Consider the following 15,108-nt stretch of genomic DNA (forward strand, 5'->3'; position numbering starts at 1 on the left):
AAGTTCCCATAAAATGCATATATTTCCAAAAATAGCTTACAGAAATGCATTACATTATGGGAAATTGCTTTTCAGAAGTGTGTGCATCAGGTAAAGTTGCATATAAAGATGTGCACATTAGGAGAAATTCACACTAAAATGCTGCTGAATTTTCTTGAGGACTTATTTTCTTTTTTAAAAAAATTCACAAGCTGATGTGGAAATGGGGAGAAAAGAACTTTAGAGAGTAAAAATGAGAAACTGAAACTGACAGATTCACCTGTCCCTAGTTTTCAGCGTACAATAGTTTAGTCTGCATGATTTCACAATGACAGTGATGCTTCGATAGTCAAAGTTCCAGTTGACAGCACAAGGGTAGTTTGGATATAATTGGTCATTACTCTGAGCACCAGTTCAAACTGCCATAACAAGCCAGTGCATATTTTGCTTGCCAGCTTTTGGTTTTGTTTTTTAATTGTGGCACATGGGCAAGGCCTGGGGTCCGAGGCCAGATTTCACTGAGTCCAGAATCATTAGGTGTTTGTACAAGTAGAGGCCAAGTTTCTTACATAACTTGTCTTCAGATGAAATCTGGTAACTAAAAACTCTGACTGAAAGTCTCAGCCCCAAATAAGACATTGTTGCTGCAAACACAGCTAGGATGCTCTAGCCAAATAGGCTGCACAGCAACAGAGCACAAGCTACAGATCTAGAGCCTCCTACCTTAGCAGCTCCAAGTGCCAAGAACATAATGCAGACTACTCTGGGCTGCCAATGGCCAAGAGTAATAATATCTTTGTGCCTATAATTAGTGCTTATTAGCATACTTTGAATCAAAAGCAGGCCTGGTCTCCCCTTAGAGTGCTGTGCTTTTGACAAGTGGCTGAGTAATTGGCTCTGGTGCTTTGCGACTCCTTCAGCTGTGGTACTCTGCATGGCCAGCTGCCCCAGGGACCTTGCAAAGGCCACAACCTCCCCATATTTCATAGACTTCTTGTTCAGCAATCCTCAGCTCTGCATGTCTTAATGATATAATAACTTGCAAAGGACACGTCTCTTGGCACCACAATGTACTCGACATGAAAATTTAATCTCTTCAAATAATCATACATTATAAAATGCACACAATGTTACATTCATTTGGCTTGGCACAGGAGCTGCCCCACAAGTGTCTGACCAAGTTCTAACAAAAGGAATCGGAGTTCCATGCTCTTAGGATTGCTGCTAAATGGAAATAAGGGGAAAGTCTCCACTAGCGCCAATCTATGGGTGGTTTTTTTTGTAACAGATCCATGCAGAATACCCGAGTAGCCAGTGCCACAGATGAGTGTGGTTGCTAGTGTAATGTCTATATTATGTGATGTGATTATCTAACACCACATCTCACTGATGTAAGAGATACACTATGTACCGTAATCTTAGGATCATTGGAAGCTAGACACTATTGGAGACACAGCAATATAATTCCTTACCAAGTATAGCAGGAATGCCTCTTCAGACATTGTGTGTAGGGAATTGTGTGAAATCACATTTAGATTATCATGTTATGATTGCACACATGTCTCTTTTGCGGCAGCGAGAGATTCCTTCTGAGAAAAGATGATTAGTCAGCGCTTTCCAGTGCAAACTGTAGCTTGTGCCACACAAACTAGGACTTTTCTGCATACACACTGAACCACCAGTGCTGCCACTCTGTAGCCTCCATGTGAGATGGAGTCTGCACCAAAGCCTTTAGGCAGTGGCACATACTGATGTCATTGGTGCTTAAAGGCCTTTGTCTGTGTGTAGTCAGGCCTCAGCCAATGGAAATCTAACAAAACCTGGTGTGGCTTCTGACAAGTCCTTTGAAAACTCTAGCAGGTTCTGGCTGGACAAAAGAATGCCCAGATCCAGTTGGAATTCTGTCTTGACTCATAAATGGGCTGTTGTGGTTTGAGAGAAGAACCTGCTCCATCTTGGGTGGGTGTTGCTTTTGAAACTCAGCACCATCCATCCTGCTGTGAGTTCAGCCCTGCACTTGCTGAGGGGCCTTTTTAAAGGGCAAGGGCCAGCGCAGGATTAATTTCAAACCTGAATAAATCCCAGGCTGGGATGCTGTGTTGGAGTAGAAAGGTTGGATGGGGAACAGAAAATATTCTGGACTCCTGCCCTGGCTGGTTACAGAGCCAGAGAGGGGACTCCATGGGGCTCAGTAGCATTGCATGAAATTGCACAAGCACAAGGCGGGGTTGTGCCCTCAGATATGAATGGGGCCAATGGAAAGCTCTCAATTTTGAGGGGGTTTTTAAGCCTAACTTGATAAGAGAAGTGAAATCTCAATGGGGGGGGGTGTCTAGTTGTCCCTGTGATGTCTGCCACCTGTCTGTCTGCCTGTTTAAGGGTATGGACTAGGATTTTCACAAGGAATAAAAAGCATTGTGAAAAAATGGGACCTGGACTAACTGAAAACTCCTGTGATAGGTGCTGCTAAGGAATGGGAAGTGGACTCTTGCAGGGGAGAGAGGGCTCACGAAGTCTACATGTCCTCTCTCACACACCACAGCGTTTGAGCTAGACAAGTCGACAGACCACATATCTGCACATTGGCAGTTCGTGCCACTGAAACCACAGAGGTTCTGCTGATTTCAATTGGCTGAAGAGAGCCAGCTCATGGCACACGGAGAAAGAGATGCAGAGTTTGGCAAAGAGGGACTAACAATTACAAGGAAGAAACAGGAGGAGCTGTCCAGCTCCGCTGCACTACAGTAGCTCACCTCAGCTTGCATCTTGTAGCTCTTTAAGAAGAGCTAATTTCAAGGTGTGTTTTTTCCACTCCTCAAATGTAGGAGTCTGCAAATAATACTGGCTGAACGGGGCTCTCATGCAGGTGCATGTTTGGTCTATAAAAAAGCCAGCTTATCACTCATAAAAGCAGAGGGTTTCTGAGGCAACCATTCTGGAACAGCACTAGGTGTGCTTAACAAGCTAGACTCAGATCTAATGAGGTGTGCTTGAGCCGTACTTGGCACAACTGTGCCAAAGACACTATATTTTATCTGGGGTTCATTTACAGCCTCTGGGGGTGATGTTCCCTTTTCCTTTGTATTTCTTTTGAAACTTTGTACAGGGGATTGTAGGCATGGACAAGCTCACATAAGAGTGTTGTTTCATTGCATGGATTCAGAGCATGGAACCCCTGAGGTGCCACAACATTCCCTGTGCAATACCTCTTAGTGCATAATTAAGCCAACATTTCTTTATACAGTGTGCTTATTCATTATTTCCAACTATACACCACATTTCAAGTCTTTGGTCTCCAAAGTAGCAAATAATGGGCTCAAACAATAAAGCATCTCTATGATCCTTTTAAAAAGGAAAAAAAAAACAGTAATACACACACACACACACACACACAATGTACCTGCTAAAAACAACAAAGACTCTTGTGACAGCTAACGAGAAAAGGAGAGGCAGGGCAGGATGCATAGGTGCCAACTCCCTGGGGCCCTGGGTGCCAGAGCACCCAAAAAAATTCCTATGAAGGGGCTGGGTACCCACAAATTTTGGTGCCAGGGCCATGCATGCTCAAAATCACCAGTGTGGCAAGTATTCTACTGTGTGACTTAATGCATTGGATACAGCCCAGTGAAAACAAGAAGTCTGGACTCTCCCCATTCAAAGCAACCGAATCAAGTTGGCATGGGCACTTTTGCTGTAAAGCATTGCTTCCACATTATCTGTTTCTCAAAGGGAAATGTTAGAACCGCCTGTCACCGCTATAGCAGGCAGAAGGAATATTTAAAAAATAATAATCTCATCCACTCACATGGTGATGCGTCTATGCTTGTTCTTCCATGGTGTGGAGGGAGTAGGAGAACAATCAGTGAAAAAATGTGTGCTTATATCAGTGCAAACATGAGATGATGGCAATGCCACAAGCTCATCTCAGACTCCTTTCCAGGGTGCTTATTTGATGTAACAAAGAGCTAATGACACTCTGGCAGCCAGAGCACAGAAGCTCATCATCATCTCTCTTTACCAGTTTATGTGAGATTGACTGAAGCAAGTTAGAGTTTTACAGCTATTAATTTATCACTTGCAGAGCCAGGGACTATGGTTATTCTGAAGCCCACAGCACGCAGCAGAATCTGAAGTGGCGGCAGAATGAAAGTTATCTCGTGACCTTTTCCCCCCCTAGATGTGCAGCTGTTTTACCCAGGAGGCTATGGTAGGGAGTGTTAGTCTGTCAAGTTAATCTATAATTACATTCAGGCAGCTTGCTGGGCTGAGGGAGGCTCTGATGAGGTGACAGTTACATGTGGGGTGAAAATGAACCTCTGGCGTTCATAATTCTGAGCCCAGGGCACCTGCAGCCACCATAATGAGCCTTGTTAAGGAACTTTTTCAGATTCCAACTGCAGCAAAATTCCTTCCATGGCACGTTGGCATGAATCAAGTGGTTCTGAATCCAGAGCCACTGTTTTATTTTATTTTGAGGCCGTAAGTAAAGCTCATTATTACAGGTTTTGCCACTGAGGTGGCTGTTCTGGCAATGTGAAACTTCTCAGCAGCAAAGCCACATCAATGACGTGAACAGGAAGATACTGGAAAATTATGGTTGTTTCCCCACCACATGTTCACATTGTAGAGTGCCATGGTCAAATTAAGGACATGACAAAACTCAAGGGACAACAGCGGGCTGGCTGAAGCCTGTGTTTTACCATAAAGCTCTGGATATTGGAATATGTGCAGTTGGCTCAGGACATGATAAGGCGTGTGGAGGACGGGTCCTACACTCCCCTGCCATTTAGCTGTTCAAGCACCATGGGAAAATGGAGGTAAATGGCTGGCAAGGGTATCTGCCTTTTCCCTTGATGCATGGCAAGGGCAGACCTTGGTAATATGCCACCCTGTGCAAGGCCATTAGACAACTTCCTCCAGCCTTGTGGCACCAGTTTAAGCTGTGCTTTGGGAAGGAGGCGTGAGGCTCTGTCAGGGTCCTGTAAGTGCTTGGCTGGCTTTGGAAAGGAGGAGTCTAGGACCTTGGCAGAACCCTCACACCTCCTCCTTGAAGCTGGGCAAGCGTTAACTGGGCTTTGAGAAGGCCTCCTCCTCTACTGTGTACCCAGTACAATCGCAGTGCTCGCATTTCCCCAAATTCACATCTGTGCATGCTCATTTGGCTTGCCGTCCCTCCTGCCTCCTCCTGCATCTGTGGGAATCTCTAATGGCTGGGTGACATGAAAGTGCTGGCAGGTTTCTTCCAGATGAGCAACTCTGCCGCAATAGTCTTTAAAGTGAAGCTGGTCCCATTGTCTTATTTTCCGAGACTAGACTTGCTGCAAGAGCTCTTTTTGCTGTAATGCAACAAGGTGCTGTTCTATTTCTTTCCATGTCCAACAGGTGGCACAGGTATTACACAGGTCATTCATTTTAGTCTGCAAGAAGCATCCCTCATATTAGGAAGAGAAAGAGAGATCGTAGATTAGAGCTTTTGACTGGACTGGCTAGTCCATAAAGTAATGGAGGCAAGCTTTTGTTTAGAAAGTCATCTTCAGAACTGTTGTTGTTGTTGTATAGTTGTTGTTGCTATTAATAAAAATTAAAATTTTAAAATAATAATAGTTTAAAATGTTTTTATTGCATAACACCATTACAATATGTAAACATTAACATTAAGCTATGAAAGCAGAATAAGGAATCATCTCCATCTAAACCTTAGCATTACTGGTGTGGAAAGGGGACCAGTCTTCAAGTTAGCAATAGCAGTGCATGCACCAGTTATGACGTTTCATGGAGGTACCAGGGTGTTAGGCTGGAGGCAGGAAGGTGGGAAAGCAAATATTTCATTCTGTGGCTGCCTTCTAACTGAACTGCCTTCTAACCGAAGGACCTTCAATTCCATCTGGCAAGACTGCTTTAAAAGCCCAGTGGCTGATATGGGCAAGTCAGGGATTATCACCAGTATTTGGCCTAGTTATGTAGTTGCTTTTTCTTGGCCTGGATAAAGACCAGCTAAAATATCGCTGTAAGCAACACCTCAGCACCGTCTGGTGTGTCACAGTAGCTGCACAAATAAATGGCCCAGAAGCTGTCACTAGGGGACGGTAAGCAAGCTGTTTGGTGCCTGTGATTCTAGTTGCTGTGAGAGAAAATGTCAAATTATAAATTTATAGCCCAGCTAGAATCAAGGAAGCAGTCCTTAAATAGAGTGAGGCAGCCACCTCAGGCAGTTGTTTTTGGATGTCTTGAAAGGGTATCAAGGTGTTAGTTTTTTAATTTGTGAAGTTGTTGTTGTTGTTGTTGTTAAAGTTATTATTGTTTTTTTCTCACTGCCAAGGAAGAAGTGAAGAATTGGTGTGGTTAGCTGCCTCAAAGTAACTTGACCAGCCTTAGGTACATCCTACATCCTGACTTGAGGGGGCAGGGAGAATGATGGGGGGGCATTTGCTGTTCCACAAAAAAAAATGTCTTCAGCCGACTCTGGTAAGATCATGTAACATTGTTATAGCACTGATATACCACCGGTTCTACTGCATTTGGGTGCTGCCCTGAATTCCAGTCGCTGTGAAACAACAGGAAGTTTTCCAGACAGGCATCTGTTTGGCTACTGTGAGAAATAGGACCAGACTGGCCTTTGGTTGGATCCAGAAGGGCTGTTTTTATGTTCCTAAGTTGTCACTATCATCTATCAAAGGCACTCAGGGAGCGCACATATACAGAAACACTTATACCATATCAGAAATGTGAAATAAGATGAAGCCCATGCCCGTTGCTCTTGTGCTAAACCTGTTATTTATATTATCAGTTTCTCCTTGGCTGACAAAATGGCCACCCTCTCTGTCTATAACATCTACCATGCTTCCATTTGTGGGGAATTTCAAAGGCATCCAGCCACATGGTAGGATAGGTAAATCATAAGAATTAATCCAGTCTTAAATAAAGCATGATAGGTAAAATGTGGACTCAAAAGTAGAAGGATGACAGCCATTTTAAGGACACATAGGGTCACAGATTATAGCTTTAGGGGAGCCACAGCACTGTTATTAATAGAAGCATAGAAGCAAGAGGGTACTAAGCATGCTGTAATTTTCACACTTGGTTGAAATAACCATCTAAACACTTCAGATAACTTGGAGCTAACTATTAAAATGAGCCCGTTCTTTGTTGTTGGCATAGAATGTCCCTGTGCAGCATTTATAATTAGATCATAATATCACGACAATTTCATTCCAATTTGCTATTTACTCCCTGGCCAATGACGGATTTATCAAATATTTCCCTGGTATGTTCAGACCAGAATAGGGCAAAACTTCTTTCACCTGAGGAAATGATTATCTTTCTCAAGCGTAAATCTCTTCGCCCATGAACAACTTCTTCCCCATTGCACTTAATTGCGGCACTCTTTTTGTGTACACTTGAATAGTCCTGGCCATCCTTGGACATTACTTGGCATTCGTGTTACTTGGAATAGACAGGCATAGGAATTTTGCACTGCTGCACCATGGGAATTGTTGCAGAGTTAAGTATGAGCTCTGAATTTGCATGCTACATTTGTCCACATGACTTCTTGCCCCAGGATAGCTAAGACTGCTCACACATGGACAGGGAAAGAAAGAAAGGGAAAAACACGCATGATTGAACTGGCCCTGAGAGGAAAGTTGTCAGCCTGGCTCTTTCCACTAGTGTTGGCATTTATAGGGTTGGATCATGACTCAGCATACAGGATGTAAGGCTTGGTGTGATAGAATGAATCAGCCTGTAGCTGGAAACAGGGGCGTGGGTTGGGAGATGATGGGGAATTATTTGTGCAATTTCTAAATGCAGAATGAAGTTTCTTAAAGAAATGAAAACCAGGCTGTTCTATGTAGCAATTATTTGACCATTTAGAAGATTTTTAAGGATAACATTTCCATTCATGCAGTAAATAGGGTTTAGGGCAGAAATCTGGAACAATTGCTTTTTACAAGAGAAGGCAATGTGTGGAGACAATGTTCTGTTATTTAGTTGTAAGTCTGGCAGCTCCAGTACTAATCCAGTACTTACAGTTTTGCAGCTCTGGTACTTATCGTTCACATACCAGACTCTGAATGTGGGTTGAATTCTCCTTAACATAAATATGCAAAGAACTGAGGCACAAATGGTCCTTAACAAAACAAAACAAAAACCACTAGTCAATAAAAAAATTTATTTTAAAAACTAGAGATTTTATTTTATTTTTAGCAACAACATAATTATAATATCTACAAATGTTTCAGTAATCAATCCTTAGCAGGCCAAATCCTTTGCAGTATATTTCAAAAATATGCAGCACAGGATCTGGCCCATTAAGGATTTATTAAAATACTTCTAAAATATACTGTGTAGGATCTGGCCTAGTAAGGCTTTATTATTTTCCTTTTTGTATATATGATGATTGCTTTATTGTAATAGAGAATCCTGTATTTTTAATGCATTTTCCCCCTCAACTCTGATTTTGGTTGCTGAGTTTTCCTCAAGCCTACACATCTGTTGCAGCCCTATGAAGAAAGTATAAAACATGATGGTAATTTTTACACCTATCTTGCATAGTTAACAATGGCTTCATTAGAAAGCAAGATGAACTCTGGTCCTGCCCCAAACCTATAGACATGAGCCTGAAAGGCTTTTTACACCTGTTTGCGCGTTTCAAAGAGACCTTTGTCTCCCTATGGATCCTTCCCTCCCACAGCATGTGGCGAATGTTGAGCCTTGCTGTTTCAATAAGCCACCAGCTGCCAATGTGTCTGCTTCCTTCTATCACAGACATGTGAGTTATGTCACTGCGCAAGTACAGAAGAGGACTGGCATGTGTTAAGTAACAGTTGCAGGCTAACATAGTCAACAGCAGAAATAAAAAGAAACATTGAAGACCCTGATGAAATCTTAAGTGCAACATGACAGATTTTGACGGGATCTTCACTTTCAGGGGTTAATACAAAATACAAACACATGGCTAAATATTGCTGTAGGCTTAGATCTCCACAAAGAGGGAAGCTTCTATGACCAGCAAGCAGAAAATTCCATCCATCGAAGGGTTCCTTTTTCTAACCTGGAGCCCTCAGCCTAATCCAGGCATGGCCAAACTTGGCCCTCCAGCTGTTTGGGGGACTACAATTGCCATCATCCCTGACCACTGGTCCTGTTAGCTAGGGGTGATGGGAGTTGTAGTCCCCAAACAGCTGGAGGGCCAAGTTTGGCCATGCCTGTGTTATGGCATGGAGGGAGGAAATAGAGGGGAAAGGGAGGTGACAGAAAGAGAGAGAAAAGGAGCAGTTGTGTCACTCCCAATATGGGCTCTGGCTCCCCACTACGGGCATAAGACCCGCCAAAAGATTTTCCTCAAGGGTATACAGCCTTCAGTGAAAAAGAAGATTCATCGTATCTGAAACAGACTATGTAAAAAGAAATTTAGGGACAAATTCCAAATAGCTGCATTGTTTGTTTATACCAATGTGGTGGGAGAAAAAAACACCCCACCCCTGTATGGTTCTAGAGATGTTTACTCATTATTTGACATGAGCTTCTTGTAAGCAGCATGCTAGATGTATCTGATACATATATATGGAATTGAGCATTCAGTGTGATGGGTCTTCGGCTGCTTCATAATAATAGTAAGCCAAAGTGTAAGAAAGAACAAAAAGTAATGGGAATACAAAATACCATCCGACAATACATACTCTGTACATTTAGCGGAGTACATAAACCAAGCAATTTATGCTAGACATGAATGCAGTGCATTGCTGAATGGGAGATGGTGACTTTTTAGCATGAGAGAGTCATAATGCTCTTTATTCAGCTCATGAACAGGGCAGTCACATAGCTATGCAATGATGTGGAAATATTGGTTCCCCTGACAGCAACTGCATTCTGAAATATTTCCTTTGAGGTAAAGCAATCCTGAGGTCCAAGATGGAATGTCAACAGTCTGGGTTAGGGGTCCCCCTTTGGCTGCATTTATGAAGAATATGTTTTAAAGATCATTGTAATCTACACATGGATCCCTTCCCTGCCTGTGTAGATTGAATGCTGACCACCCTTTGCACATAGACTCTGCAGAGACCCCTTGAATCGCATGGGACTCCATTGAGTCCTGCTAGTAGTGTATATGTTGTACAGCTAGTCCACACACATCATGGTGTGGCCAGGACACCAGACCAACAAATCCTACAGTCGGCCTTCAGCGAAGCAGGGGTGGTGCTGAAAGAAGAGGTCAGAAACCTTTGTTAGAAACTATTTAGAGACTCGCATTGGGTTTACACAAGTCAATGCCATGGAGAATACCGTGAAGGGCTGTCTGGAATCTCCATTCCTCTATTCTGGTCACTGAGATATAAAAAGAGATGAAATCACTAGGAAAAGTACTGTGGCGCAGGGATGGATGCTCACTTTCCATAGTCAGGCAACATTACCCTTGAGTTGCCAAAGTCTATTAAGGAAAGCAAAAACACTGTCACCTTGACATTAGGGGATGCTTCTGAACAAAGATAAATGAATAGGGGATTAACGATCGTTTTAATTGTATGATATACATTCTTTTTCCTTTTTAAAGAAAAGGCCGGCTTGAATATTTGGACTAAATAAATCACTGCTGGCTGCATTTCAGGGGTTGGATTAGATGACCCTCAGAAATCCTGAAGTTCTATGGTTCTGTGATTCTATGATTCTACTATCTATGCAGGACTGATATGTTTTTTGCAACTTTCAGGTGTGAAGCCTTGTTATACAGTCCAGTAAACTTAATGCCGAGAGCCTCCTGCTGTAAACTTTATTTATTTCTAACTTAAGTTTCTATTGCTTTTCAATAACAAACATAAAACAAATAGTATATAACAGGAAAATCTTATACAATACAGAGTAAAAATATGTGTGTCACAAAGAAATATGTACATAAAGCAAAGCAGTTGATCTTTATAAGCTTTTTGTAACCAAATAACTTGATACACTGCAGGAGTGGGGTGGGGTGGTTGTGTTCAAATTTATTTGTATAGGAAATAAAGGAAAACCAAATTGGAAAAAGTCATACTTTGTCCTCTGTCTTCTTTTAGTTTCTTTTCCAATATGGCTATTTGGCATACTGGAAGTTAAGATTATTCAAACTATTTATTTTTTTTTAAATAGTGTCCAAAAAAGATAGTGATTAGTTCCTGATTTTAATATTAGGGTCCTCTTTGAAAAAAGGTCATGTAGGCTGCATTTAGGTTTCTTCATTGTCCTATCCTAAAGGCTTTGGCAGTGCTGCCTGGCAGTGGGGCCTGGTGGGGCCTAGACCTGGTGGGAAGCCTTAAGGCTCTCCCAAGCTCAACACAGAAAACCACATCCATGGACTACACAGATTGTATTAGCACTGCATTGGACCTCATCAGCCATGACATTAAAGTGGAACATTTTATCCTCAAAGTGAGAGCTCTACCCTTAGATTTAGGCCATACTACAGTGGTGGAACACATGCTTCATACAAACAGGATCCCAAGTTCAAAAGCAGGCTAGTTGGTGATAAACACTGATTCTACTAAACTTTTGCAGAATTGAGCCAGCAGTTTGAGGAGAAACATTTCAGTGAATTTAGCAGCCCTGCCTAACTGTGAAACATCCTGGGGAATTGAGCAGCCCTACTGAATTATAGCAATGATCGAAATGGTTTTGTCACTCACACCCAAGAAAAAAAGAGGGAATGTCAGACAGAATATGTTGAGTTAGGTGAACAATTTCTACTTGCTTCTTGTCATTTCAAGGCAGGCCTTGGACCAGTGATATTTGGCAGTAAAACAGATGCAGACCCCTTGGGTTTGGCCGTGAGTAATTGGCATGCAAATATAAATCAGGATTAAATAAAATTGATTAAATGAATCCCAGTCGCAATGCATTGTAACTTAGGCTGCTCTGTGCAGTAAAATGAAGGAATAGAATGCTGTGGTTGAAGAACAGACTGCGGTACTTCAGCTTCTAGGTAGGAGATTACATTTTTAAATGTTTCTCTAAATCAATTACTCCCTTTAAATAGTAAGCAAGCAAAGCACTACACTAGAACACTTCTCCCTCATATGCTAGTTTGCTATCTGTAGGGAATTTTTTTAAAACTTGGGAAAGCTTTCAAAAGAGGTATCCTCAATCTACCATTTGAAGAGATACTGTCTGTTCCGCCATCTCAGTCTGATGCATGTGGTAGCATCAGAAAATATGTATTAATGTCACCTGGAGTCCTCATCATTCCTTTTCTTTCCAATATTTAGGCTATGAGTGATGCTGTTTATGCAGCCAAATTGCCGCTGCCACCACCCCAAGCAGCAGAGTGAGTCTTTAGAATCATTTAAACCAAGCAAAAACCTTACTCTCCCTCCCTCTGTAGCCTGAGGTAAAGTTATTCAAAGAGAGTTCTCCAGAACCACATAACATAAATGTTTTAAAAGTAATTCATAGGCAAAGCATTAAAGGTAAGGACTGAGGAGTCAGATCAGAAATGACATCTGGATATGAGCAGGGTTCCTCGGGCTATGCAGAGGGGAAGACACGGGTTGGGTTTGATATATTTCCCAGCAAACGAACAAGGCATCCTAGTTCAAAGAACTGTTTAATCTGTCCCTGTGTTCCCAGAGCCTGGCTTATATATGACCTCTCCCTCCCACCACAGAATACTTTTCTTCCCCCTTATGCAAAACTCGATTTGCTTCAGCCACATGAATCACTGTGTGTAGTGCTAATTATTAGCAGTGATCCGTGTGTTATGATAACATCTGGGAGTCCCAAGACGCAATGTGGACTTAATAAAAAGGCAGAATATATGTGGAGGATATTTAGTTCAAAGAATTGAAGGCTAGTAGAGCCCTACCCAGGGAAACTAACCGGAAGGGGATGTAACTGGCAATGAAGACCAGGATTGTGGAATTCTGCTCCAGCAATTTGTTCTCTTGTTCATCCATGCGTCCTAGGCTGGATGCAACATCTTTCTTTAATAGACTCTTGACTGCAGCACCCAGCTGAAACTGGGATTTAATTTTGGTGCAATCTCTCTCTGGGCTCATCCACACTTCCTCTTGTCCTGTGCCTCATATGCATGGATCTGGGCAGTTTTCTCTTTGTCCCACCACTTTCTCTGAGAAAATGAACTCTTTATTGCTGAATTGGAGACAGGGCTGGCCCACCCATGTGGCAAGGTGAGGCAACCACCTCAGGTGGCAGGATCCAGAGGAGCAGCAAATCCCAGCGTAGATCTTTATTTCCCCCCCCACACACACACACACACTTGTTCCTGATGTAGCACTTCACTCACCCCTTCTTCCCTGATGGGGAGTGGGCACACCATTTTGTGGTTCGCCTCAGGCGCCAAAATGACTTGGATCGGCCCTGATCAGAGCAAATATCAATCTGCAAATATCAAACTCAGCTGATGTTTGCTCCGATTCAACATTAAGGAGTGGGTTTTCTGGGGAGAAAGTGGCGGTACAAGCAGAAGTGTGGATGAGCTCTCTGTCTCTCTCAATACTTGCGATACACCAGGATTATATATCTATAGTCCTACCTTTCTATCATCACAACAGCAGCAAGAAAATCTCAGGCCAAAATTCCTATTGAAGTCACTCCATTAAACCTGGATACTTTTGCTTCTCAGAATTTTTATGTAGTATTCTATTCCTAATTATTGGACTAAGAGCCCTCACCTACTTGAAATGTGTTCACTGGAGACTGAGAAGGACTAAGAAATATCCACGCCATACATTTGAAGCACATGGTTTCCTCCAAATAAGCATGGGAACTGTAGATTATCCTCATGGAGCTACAATTCCCAGGATTCTATGAGGGAAGCAATGTGCTTTAATGTTGCAGATGCATCCTTATATTGTTTTGCATTCCTCAAACTACCTCTAAAAACCATTTTACCATCCTGTCGTAGGATCAGTCAAAGTTGTGAAGAAGTATGATGTTTTCCCCATCCTTTCAATGTATGTTTATGGGTGAAATGGATATGCTAATTCACTTTAGTGACAGAAAGTGCAGCATTTAGAGGGCGCTAATTCAACTACATGAGTGTGATAATGTGAAGTCTGGTTTTTGTTTTTACTTTGGATTTGTTTGTTAAAGGTAGGTTTTGAGCACCACCAAACTTGTGGGCAGTATCCACCATTTGCAGCCACCTGGAATGCACAGAATGTTCTTGAAAGCCATGCCTGGCTGGAAGAGTGGTAGGGAGGACAAGTATCAGGATTCAAGTTTGCAATGACTCCTGAATTTGGAATCTGAGGGGTGTCAGGCAGATTCAATCTGCGTGCCAGCACCAGCTCTGTCCAAAGAAGAAAAGTTCAGGGTAACCAGCAAGACGAGCAGAGAAGACTCTTGAAAGGCAATGGGCCACAGCAAGTCATCTGACAAGGCCTGACCCTTATAAAAGCATGCAGATCACACTTGCTGTCTGGTGTAAGCTACTGCTTTCATTCTACTTGCTACTACACACTACACTTCTGTGGCTGCGGCAAGGAAGGGAAGTTCTGGGAGATGCCAACTGTGAAACTGAGCAAGAACCTTCATTCTGACTGTGCTATTTTAATCAAGCCTATCCATCCATCTGCCTAACATGGTATCAGCAACTTTCAGCAGTTATTACATTAACCAGCTCTGAGCTGCATCAGATGCTTCGCTTTCCCCCCAAAGGCAAGCTGTTCTAGGTAACAATGGCAGTCTATTTCTTCTCCAAACCTTTATTAGGCATTACAAATAAAGGCCATCATAAAAATACCCATATATAAAATTTTAAAATATATACAAATAAACAGCCATGTAAAAATATGTAATAGCGAGGATTTTCATTGGTGTTTCTTCCCGCTAAATAGTGCCATTCACCACTCTAAGAGATACTATTGATAAAAACTCAGCCACCCTTGCAGTTACTTCTGGGTTAATGTAAGACAGATAGACTCATACAGTATTTTCATTGCGCCGTAATCTTAGACTACCCAGAAAAGGTGATGGCATGTGTTTGCGTAGCTGGATATACAATGGACAGTAGAAGAGAATATGTTTTACTGTGTCCAGCACATTCAAAAAACATCTGCAATGTCTATCGTTTCTGGGGATGTTTAAATATCTGCCCTTGACAAAAGCTATGGGGTAACATAAAGGCCCTGCATTGGACTGGAA

This window comes from Podarcis tiliguerta, assembly GCF_965153285.1.
Source record: "Podarcis tiliguerta genome assembly, chromosome: 6".
Lineage (NCBI taxonomy): Eukaryota > Metazoa > Chordata > Lepidosauria > Squamata > Lacertidae > Podarcis > Podarcis tiliguerta.